Below are 12,007 nucleotides of genomic sequence, written 5' to 3'. Positions count from 1 at the left end.
TGCTGCCTCACAGCAGGCTTACTGCACCAAGAGGTAGAGTCACAGAGGGTTGGAGTGTTTGGGTTAGACAGATATCTGATTATAGCATGAAAAGTTAGCTGGAGAACCAGCCAGGAACTGTTACACTGTGTCATTCTGTGTTTACATTTGTGTGTGTGAGAGAGATCGAGAGAGAAAGCGGGGCAGGGAAAGATATATATATATAGAGAGGTAGGGGAAGAGGCAGAGAGAGACCCTTTCTCTCTCAGATCATTCACTGTCAAGCCACTAACATCCTTGTCTGATCACAGCCAAATTACGTTGTTCCTCAAAAGAACAGACAAGGAAACAACCACACATTCACAGCCCAGTAAGCTGTACAACATCAGAAATTCATACAGATGAGCCCAAAACAGCACAGAAGAATACCAGAAAGCAACCTGGAACCAAAATATCCAAACACACTTAGATAACTTTCTGGACACCACATCCACTCACAGTAAAGAAGGCATCAATCTAGCAGTAAAAAACACCAACAATATATTCAGGCAAATGGCAAAAGAAGCACAACTGAAATTGATAAAAAACCAATTTTTTAAAAGGCCACAAATGACAACTGGTTTGACGGAGATTGTAAAATTATAAGGAAAAAACTTAAAACACTATCCAACCAAAAGCACAAAGACCCAAATAATGATTAATTATGCCTTCATTACTGTGAGACTTTAAAACTCTATAAACATACACTCAGAACCAAAAAAGCACAGTACAACAGCAAGCAGCTGACACTAATTGAGGAGTCCATAAACACAAATAACTTTTGGCAAAATTGGAATTAGCGATACGAAATGGTGACATATGGACAGCCCATTTTAAAACAATCTACAACACCATTCAAATTGATGCAAACACAAAACAACGCCAAATTCATGAGAAGTTGAATGGATTAGAAAAAACTATAAAGGACAATCAAAATCCATTACTGACCAGGAGCTCTATAAGAAACTTCAGACCCTTAAATTTAAAAAAGCATGCGGACCTAGTGGCATCCTAAATGAGATGCTCAAATTCACTAGAACAAAATGTCAATTGGCTCTATTAAAACTGTTTAATTTGATCCTGAGTGTAGGTTATTTCCCTGACATCTGGAATCAAGGACATAACCCTAATCTTTAAGAACGGTGACAAATTTGATCCTAACAATTACAGAGGCATTTGTGTGAACAGTAACCTGGGGAAGGTTTTCTGTAGTATTATAAATGTAAGAGTTCTAAACTTCCTTAATAAGCACAATGTCTTGAGTAAAAAACAAATTGGATTTATGTAGGGGATAAAACATATGACATAATTAAATCAATGTATACTGGAAATACATGCAGCATCAAAATTGGAAAGAAAAGAACAGAATTCTTTAACCAGGGGCGGGGCCTTCGCCAGGGTTGCAATCTGTGCCCTGCACTCTTGAATATTTTCATCAATGAATTGGCCACAAATCCAGAAAAATCCTCAGCCCCTGGCGTTAGCCTCCATAATTCAGAGGTTAAATGCCTACTCTTTGCAGATGACCTGTGCCTGCTGTCACCCACAGCACATGGCCTACAGCAGAGCCTGGACCAGCTTGAGCAGAACTGCCAGACCTTGGCCCTTGCAGTGAAGCCCAAAGGTACACATTTTCCAGAGAAGATCCAGATCTCAGGGAATTAGACCAAAGTCCTCAACTGGTACAAACTATATGGAGTACTGCACACACTACAATTACTTAGGTTTAAAAATAAGCTCAACTGGACACCTTAATGAAACAGTGAATGAACTGAGAGAGAAAGCACGCAGGGCATTCTACGCCATTAATAAAAAACAAATTCAAATTGAAATACCTATTCAAATTTGGCTAAAAGTAATTGAATGTGTCATTGAACCAATTGCACTTTATGGCAGCAAGGTCTTGGGTCCACTTGCAAAACAAGATTTCACCCAATGGGACAAACACCCAATTGAAGCCCTGCATGCAGAGTTCTGTAAGATTGTCCTACATGTCCAGAGGGAAACTACAAACAATGCATGCAGGGCAGAATTAGGCCAATATCCACTAATAATAACAACTCAAAAAAGAGCAATTAAGTTTTGGAAACATCTAAAATACAGTGACCCGCTCTCATATCATTAAGGGAAAGGGGGATACTTAGTCAGTTGTACAACTGAATGCCTTCAACTGAAATGTGTCTTCCACATATAACCCAACCCCTCTGAATCAGAGAGGTGTGGGGGGCTGCCTTAATCAACATCCACGTCATCGGCGACAACAGTGGGTTAACTGCCTTGCTCAGGGGCAAAACGACAGATTTTTTACCTTGTCAGCTCAGGAATTCGATCCAGCAACCTTTGGGTTACTGACCTAATGCTCTAACCACTAGGCTACCTGCAATGCCAAGAGTTGAGCAAAGAATAAAGTCCCCTCATTGAGCTGGTCCTGGGGCTGAGTTCACAAACCTGTTCTACTAACACACTGAAGCCTCATGACCAGAACATCCAATCAATCAGAATAAACCAAATTGCAACACAGTCTAAACAAAACTACATTACTTATTGGGAAACACAAGCACAAACACAAAGCAAAATGCAGTGCTATCTGGCCCTAAATCGACAGTACACCACACAGAGAGCTGTGGGTTGGCAGCGCACTACACTGTGCTGCTGCCATAAGATGAGGGACAGTGTCTGACAGACCAACCAACCTGCACATGTCCTCTATGCTTATTGTTATTGTTATTGTTCAATGTATGGTTATTTTGACACGTATATTTTTGTTGTTACTTTTGTCCCGTTGACAATATTGATTATTATTATTTTAATTATGTTAATATTGTAAATCTCCAAAGTAAGCTTTTGCAAAATGTACATTGTTACATTATGCCAATAAAGCAAATTGAATTGAGAGAGAGAGAGAGAAAGAGAGAGGCAGAGGGATAGAGAGATGCAGGGAGAGAGAGAGAGAGAGAGAGAGATGAGAGAGAGAGAAAGAGGCAGAGAGGCAGAGAGAGAGAGGCAGGGAGAGAGAGAAAGAGGCAGAGAGAGAGAGGCAGGGAGACAGAGAGAGACAGAGAGAGAGAGAGAGAGAGAGAGACAGAGAGAGAGAGAGAGAGAGAGAGAGAGAGAGAGAGAGAGAGAGAGAGAGAGAGAGAGGCAGGGAGAGAGAGAGAGAGAGAGGGAGGGGAGAGGAGAGGTGCTGTGTGTATGTTGCAGCAGGATCCCAGCAGTCAGTGTTTATCTGCAGACTGGAGCTCTCTGACTCTCTGATTGAACCAAAACAACATCAATCTGTGATCAGCAGCCCAGGGCCAGTGAACCTTTCACTGCCCTCTGTCCTCTCAGACCCCTGTGTGTGTGTGTGTGTGTGTGTGTGTGTGTGTGTGTGTGTGTGTGTGTGTGTGTGTGTGTGTGTGTGCTGTTGATGTCAAGGTCAGAGAGTGGTCCTGTTCAGAGAAGTAATGCTGCTTTCATTCCAAACTAGAGAAAGGAGAAAGAACCACAGAGTCTGAATGCAGGACTTAGTAAAGCGTGGGTTTTCCTTCTCTCGTGCTTTTTTTGTTACCCCTCCCCTCACCCCTCATTGTTGGCAGGGGGTTTTGGGTGTGTGTGTAAAGGGGGGTAGAAGTGGGTGAAAGGAGGAGGCTGGTGGGGGCAGAAGGGTGCAGTGTGTTTTTTTTCTCTGACTGGGGCCTGATTTGGCTTCTCTTAATGTGTTTTACGGAAAACCCTGCTGAACACAACAGGCCTGGGGAGAGGAGCTGAAAATCCCCTCACCCCTACTCACCCGCCTCTCATCCCTCCTCACTCCCACCAAGTAAGGGCACGGAGCAGAGGCCTCTAGAGAACATGCCCCCATTTCTTCTGCTGCTTTTCTCCCTACTTTTCTCTCCTTTCTCTCTCTCTCTTTCACTCGCACTCTCTCTCTCTCTGTCTCTCCTCTCTTTTACTCCCAGTGCAGTGCTGCCTTCATTTAAAAAGGCTGCTGGCTGATTTTCTTTCATTATGCAGGCCCAAACACAATCCATCACACACTTGCACACACATGTACATATGCACACACACACACACACACACACACACACACACACACACACACACACACACACACACACACACACACACACACACCACACACACACTCCATCAAAGCTCAGCTGGTAGCAGGGGGCCGCAGGGGACAGGGCTCTCCAAAACAACATAATCCCTTTTTATTCCTGAATTAACACTTCAGGACCTCATTGAAAATGTTACCCAACTTTGCTATGAATTTAGGTGTTACCCGACTTTAATTTTGTCATAAAGCATTCAACGAGATAGAAAGGTATATCATTATATTCAAACCATCTGCAGTATATCTGCATGGAGGAGGAGTATGAGGCCTGGCTATGTATGCATCTCTGTCTCTGTCAGGCTGTAGAGCAGTCCGCTGGGTGCACTGGAGTAACAGTCCACACGTGGTCAGTGGTCAGATGACGCGGATGCTACGCTACAGGACTGTTTTGCAAGCACAGACTGGAATATGTTCCGGGATTCATCCAATGGCGTTGAGGAGTATACCGCCTCAGTCATCGGCTTCATCAATAAGTGCATCGACGACGTTGTCCTCACAGTGACCGTACGTACATATCCCAACCAGAAGCCATGGAGCTAAAGGCTAGAGCTGCCGCTTTCAAGGAGCGGGACACTAATCCGGACGCCTATAAAAAATCCTGCTATGCCCTCAGACGAACCATCAAACAAGCAAAGCATCAATACAGGATTAAGATTGAATCTTACTACACCGGCCCTGAAGCTCGTCGGATGTGGCAGGGCTTGAAAACTATTACGGACTACAAAGGGAAACCCAGACGCGAGCTGCCCAGTGACGCGAGCCTACCAGACAAGCTAAATGCCTTTTATGCTCGCTTCGAGGCAAGCAACAGTGAAGCATGCACGAGAGCACCAGCTGTTCTGGATGACTGTGTGATACCGCTCTCGGTAGCCGATGTGTGCAAAACCTTTAAACAGGTCAACATTCACAAGGCTGTGGGCCAGATAGATTACCAGGACCTGTACTCAAAGCATGCGTGGACCAACTGGCAAGTGTCTTCACTGACATTTTCAACCTCTCCCTGACTGAGTCTGAAATACCTACATGTTTCAAGCAGACCACCATAGTCCCTGTGCCCAAGGAAGTGAAGGTAACCTGCCTAAATGATTACCACCATGTAGCACTCACGTCGGTAGCCATGAAGTGCTTTGAAAGGCTGGTCATGGCTCACATCAACTGCACCCTCCTTGATACCCTAGACCCACTCCAATTCGCATACCGCTCCAACAGATCCACAGATGACACAATCTCAATTGCATTTCACACTGCCCTTTCTCACCTGGACAAAAGGAACAGCTATGTGAGAATGCTGTTCATTGACTACAGCTCAACGTTAAACAATATAGTGCCCACAAAGCTCATCACTAGCTAAGGACCCTGGGACTAAACACCTCCCTCTGCAACTGGATCCTGGACTTCCTGACGGGCCGCCCCCAGGTGGTAAGGGTAGGCAACAACACATTTGCCACGCTGATCCCCTCCTGTACTCATTTTACATTTACATTTTAGTCATTTAGCAGACGCTCTTATCCAGAGCGACTTACAGTAGTGAATGCATACATTTCATACATTTTTTTTTTTCTGTGCTGGCCCCCCGTGGGAATTGAACCCACAACCCTGGTGTTGCAAACACCATGCTCTACCAACTGAGCTACAGGGAAGGCTTACTCCATGTTCACCCACGACTGCGTGGCCAAACTCCAACACCATCATTAAGTTTGCTGACGACACAATAGTGGTAGGCCTGATGAGACAGCCTATAAGGAGGTCAGAGAACTGGCAGCGTGGTGCCAGGACAACAACCTCGCCCTCAATGTGAGCAAGACAAAGGAGCTGATCGTGTACTACAGGAAAAGACGGGCCGAACAGGCCCCCATTAACATCAATGGGGCTGTAGACAAAATGTCAAAAATATAAAACAATTAGAGAGTGTCATTTCCCCAAATATGAAACCCTTATTCAAGGTTTCAAAGACCTCTCTGATGAGAGTAGGCTACCCGTCCTGTTGGGGGAGGACGCAGAGAGCTGTGGGTTGGCAGCACACTACACTGTGCTGCTGCCATAAGATGAGGGACAGTGTCTGACAGACCAACCAACCTGCACATGTCCTCTATGCTTATTGTTATTGTTCAGTGTATGGTTATTTTGAAACTTATATTTTTGTTGTTACTTTTGTCCTGTTGACAATATTGATTATTATTATTTTAATTATGTTAATATTGTAAATCTCCAAAGTAAGCTTTTGCAAGCGCGGGTCAAGAGTTTCAAGTTCCTTGGTGTCCACATCACCAACGATCTAGCATGGTCCAAACACACCAAGACAGTCGTGTAGAGGGCATGACAAAACCTTTTCCCCCTCAGGAGACAGAAAAGATTTGGCATGGGTCCCCAGATCCTCAAAAAGTTCTACAGCTGCACCATCGAGAGCATCCTGGCTGGTTGCATCACCGCCTGGTATGGCAGCTGCTCGGCATCTGACCGTAAGGCCCTACAGAGGGTAGTGCGTACGGCCCTCTGTACATCACTGGGGCCAAGCTTCCTGCAATCCAGGACCTATATACCAGGCGTTGTCAGAGGAAAGCCCATAAAATTGTCAGAGACTCCAGTCACCCAAGTCATAGACTGTTTTCTCTGCAACTGCACGGCAAGCGGTACTGGAGCGCCAAGTCTAGGACCAAAAGGCTCCTTAACAGCTTCTACCCCCAAGCCACAAGACGGCTGAACAATTAATCAAATGGCCACTGGACTATTACATTGACCCTTCCCCCCCTCCCCCTCCATTTGTTTTGTACCCTGCTGCTACTCGCTGTTTATTATCTATGCATAGTCACTTCACCCCTACCTACATGTACAAATTACCTCTAACCTGTACCCCCCGCACACTGAGTTGGTACCGGTATCTCCTGTATATAGCCTCGTTATTGTCATGTTATTGTGTTACTTTTTATTATTTTTTACTTTAGTTTATTTTTTAAACTCTTCTTGAACTGCACTGTTGGTTAAGGGCTTGTAAGTAAGCATCTCACGGTAAGGTCTTCACTTTATTTTATTTGATATGGCACCGGGTTTAGACCAGCCCAGGAAGGGGAGAGCCTGCCGACTCTGCAAAAAAACAGCTCTCCTCTCCTCCTTCTCCCCTGTCTCCTGCAGGAACATATGGACTCACCCCTCACCTCTTCACTCCCCTCTTCTCACCCCTTCCTCACACGCACACCCCCTCCCACACACAACCCCTCCCACTCTTTACCCCCCCCCCCACACACACACACACACCTCCCTCACACCCCCTCCACCTGAAACCCTCCAGTGTTACGAGGTGTCAGCGGTTGAAGACGGACGAGGCAGGTCTGGTTCACATTAGCAGCAGCAGCACAAAGTAAGTCAACCCAGACCCCCAGAGCACCACTCCTCCCAGCCCCAGGATTAGCCCCAGCCCCAGTCCTCTAGCCTTCCATCCCTGGATCTGTCCTGGTCCTGGATTGTCATATAACTGTGTGGGTCCTGGACGGAATCCCGCAGGTCTACATTTCACCATCTGCTGGTCTGGATCATTCAGCACAGGCAAAACAAGGTGCTGTGGAAATATGTGCTATTAGCTATCCAGGCAGTATTGAGTGCTGTGACTGAGTCCAGGGCAGGTTCCAGTGGAGACAGTGGTTGTTAGTAAGGTGTTATCCTGACGTTACCCTGACGCTACCATGACAAAGCGTCTTCATCACATCTAGGCACGTCCGGAGGTGGACCAGTGCCAACCTAGATTACTACGGAGCTCCTCTACAGTACAGACAGCTGGGTTAGGTTTAGTTTTCTGGTTTCAGTCCTATACTGTAGAGAGGTGACGTCTACAGGTTTAGTTTTCTGGTTTCAGTCCTATACTGTAGAGAGGTGACGTCTACAGGTTTAGTTTTCTGGTTTCAGTCCTATACTGTAGAGAGGTGACGTCTACAGGTTTAGTTTTCTGGTTTCAGTCCTATACTGTAGAGAGGTGACGTCTATAGGTTTAGTTTTCTGGTTTCAGTCCTATACTGTAGAGAGGTGACGTCTACAGGTTTAGTTTTCTGGTTTCAGTCCTATACTGTAGAGAGGTGACGTCTACAGGTTTAGTTGTCTGGTTTCAGTCCTATACTGGAGAGAGGTTTGTTAGTGTCAACAGGAAGTTGTCTGGTTGGGGTGTTGGTTGTTGTGAGGTCCAGCCTTCTCACTGGCTCTGCTCTGTATGTCTGTTTCTCAGGTTGTCTCTGTCTGCAGCCCTGTGCTGGTCCACAAACAGCCTTTGAAGCCTACAGCCCCTCGGTCTCTGTGAGGCTCAGTTTTCACACGCACACATGCACGCGCGCACACACACACACCGCAGTGTCTTCCTACGCCTGACATTCACAGAGCCTCTGTAGACCAGCTCACCTCCCACCCGGCCTCAGGATGTGGCTGCTTCTGAGGCTTTACGCTTTCATTTGTGTGTGTGTGTTCGTGTGTTCGTGTGTACGTGTGTGTGTGTGTGTGTGTGTGTGTGTGTGTGTGTGTGTGTGTGTGTGTGTGTGTGTGTGTGTGTGTGTGTGTGTGTGTGCTTGTATGTGCTTAAGACACTGTTGAGAGAGGCCCACTACAAGGTAAAAGATAGATGCAGTGAGTGAGGTTTCCCTCTCTTCTCGACTTCTCTCTGCTGCACCTATACTGCATTCTATTGCATGCACGCACACACACACGCGCACACGCACACATACGCACACACACACACACACACACACACACACACACACACACACACACACACACACACACACACACACACACACACACACACACACACACACACACATCTTAAAGGAACACAGAAAGTTATTTTAGTCAATTTAATGCTTTTGTCGTTAAAACCAAAAAAACCTGTGGTTAGCAGTTCTAACTGGTGCAAAGAAAAGGCTTGTCTTAAATTAGAATGTGGCTTTTTTACAACCACATCTCTAGTTGTTATGGACATGGAATGTTATAGAAGTGTCCAGAATTTTTGGGGTCGATTTCACTTGTGTTTGAGAAACTTACCCCAACCAGCGATTCACTTCCTTATCCTCGTTGTGCAGTACGGGGGCTCTGAAAAGAACATGAACAAAAGCAAAAAAATAAATAAAAAATACGTCCTTTTAGAAACGGAAAAGCTCTCAGTATAGTGATGCAGGTCTTTAGATGTTGTACACATGCAATTGTATGCTCTGTGGCTTAAGGATTTCACTTGCCATCATTAGTTACTATAGGAATAAAAACCCACCTACACTACACTTCAATTAGTCCTGTAATATACTGTATGTCCATTAGCCCATTTCATACACAGTAAGACAACAGCTTAGGTTGTGAGATTCTATTGTTTAACCCTAATACCCTCAGTTGATCTGGTAGACACTATTAAATGGAATTCATACGTTATTATGGTATTAACATAAGTCAGTTGGTCCCATAAAAACTCAGCTTTCTGTTCTTCCATGGGGGCCTATTCATCCTCTTTATCCTTAGTAAGCTGTCTGGGATATGTGTATTTTATATAGATCAGTAAAACATACTATAGATACTGCAGTCGTGTAGGGTTCTGTCTGGGATATGTATCAAATATCAAGGTAAGACCCAGATGCAGACAACGTCAAATTAACAATGGTTTAATAATCCAACAGGGGCAGGAAATAGACAGGTCAAGGCAGGCAGAGGTCAGTAAACCAGAGGTGGGGCAACGGTACCGGACGGCAGGCAGGCTCAGGGTCAGGGTAGGTAGAGGTCAATAAACCAGAGGTGGGGGAACGGTATAGGTCGGCAGACAGGCTCAGGGTCAGGGGCAGGCAGTGGTCAGGCAGGCGGGCTCAGAGTCAGGACAGGCAACAGTCAAAACCAGGAGGGCGAGAAAAAGAGAGACTGGAAAAAGCAGGAGCTGAGAAACAAAAACGCTGGTTGACTTGACAAACTGGCAACGGAAAAACAGAGAACACAGGTATAAATACACAGGGCATAATGGGGAAGATGGGCGACACCTGGAGGGGTGTGGAGACAATCACAAGGACAGGTTAAACAGATCAGGGTGTGACAATATGTGTGTTTTATATAGATCAGTAAAACATACTATAAATACTGCAGCTATGTAGGGTTTTGTAGAACAGTTTAAACTCACACAGCGCGTTTCTGCTCATCTCACTTCCTGTCTTTGTGATTGCTCTGGAAAATAAATGTAAAGCCACCGCTGTGCCACAATACAACACACACACAAGTGTGATTGATCACAGTGCCTTGTAAGCACCCTGTGTAACAACAACAACAACAAGAAAAACATCAACAACAACACACCAGTTTTACCCAGAGACCAAAACCTGAAACAGTCATGAAAGTAACACGTTTATCTGTCAATGCTGAGCAGACAATGAACTGCTGAGAAAATAATTTAAAATGCCAAAGACAATTTCCAGGCACCCCAAACACTGAGAAGGCCAATGGTCATTGTTGTTTCAAATCTTTAAAATGTTCAACGTCTTTTTTAAATTATCTTCATCGTAAAGAATAGTGCATACAAGTCAAGGGGCCATTTTGTGGGTTCTGGGTGAGCTTTGCCCTTTCTCCATGCTCTGTTTCTGTCTGTGTTTCAAGTCTTCCATCCAGCTCCATTCTTCCACATTAGAGAAGAGTTCATTTGGTTCAGGGTGGAGATTAAGATGTTAATACCTACAGCCTGGCTAGCTGGGAGGCAAACATTGATCATTGGTTCCTTCTGCTGTGTGTCTGTCTGGCCCCTGTGACCACGCTAAAATCTATCACCTTTCAGACACTCCTTTTAGAGCTGTACCGCAAATAGACAGATTATTATTCCACCTTCTATAATTATTATACAATTACAACACATTTACTGTATTTCTCTTTTTTCCCCCCCTAAGTGTGACATCTGTTGAAATGTGCATAAATTAGCAACACCGTTTCCTATTTCACACATGTTGATTTGTACATTTAACCTCCAATAGAATATTCAACACATTTATCAGGTGGTTTCTGCTTGTTGGTTGCTGGGCAGGACAGGTGCAGGGTGTGGTTAGTATCTTACCAGGATCTCTGTTTAGAGGAATGTACAGATTCTGGGTTCGAGTCCAGGCTCTGTCACAGCCGGCCGCGACCGGGAGACCCATTGGCCCAGCTTCGTCCGGGTTAGGGGAGTGTTTGGCCGGCAGGGATGTCCTTGTCCCATCACACACTAACGACTCCTGTGGCGGGCCGGGCGCAGTGCACGCTGACACGGTCGCCAGGTGTATGGTGTTTCCTCTGACACATTGGTGCGGTTGGCTTCCGGGTTAAGTGGGCATTGTGTCAAGAAGGTGTGCGGCTTGGTTGGGTTGTGTTTCGGAGGACGCAAGGCTCTCGACCTTCGCCTCTCCCGAGTCCGTACGGGAGTTGCAGCGATGAGACAAGACCAACTACCAATTGGATAAATTTGGGAGAAAAAGGGCTAAAAAAAGGAATGTATAGTAGATGTAAGGGCTGCGTACTGGCAGCAGAGAAGTCAGGTGCAGGAGAGCAAAAACTGATTTACAACGGCGCAGTTTAATAAATAAAACCACCGTTAACAGTAGAATAAATCAATGGGTACAAAACCTGTCACACACCAGCATAACGTGCACAAGCACTACAATAAACAATTTCGGACAAGGACATGGGGGAACAGAGGGTTAAATACACAACATGTAATGATGGAATTGAAACCAGGTGTGTGGGAAGACAAGACAAAACAAATGGAAAATGAAAGGTGGATCGGCAGTGGCTAGAAGACCGGTGACGTCGACCGCCGAACGCTGCCCGAACAAGGAGAGGGACCGACTTCGGCAGAAGTCGTGACAGTAGATATGTTGGTGTCCAGGGTTGGGGAGTAACAGATTACATGTAATCTGTTACATGTAA

The sequence above is a fragment of the Salmo salar genome, chromosome ssa14 (genome assembly GCF_905237065.1).
Source record: "Salmo salar chromosome ssa14, Ssal_v3.1, whole genome shotgun sequence".
Lineage (NCBI taxonomy): Eukaryota > Metazoa > Chordata > Actinopteri > Salmoniformes > Salmonidae > Salmo > Salmo salar.
This window is presented reverse-complemented; position numbering follows the sequence as displayed.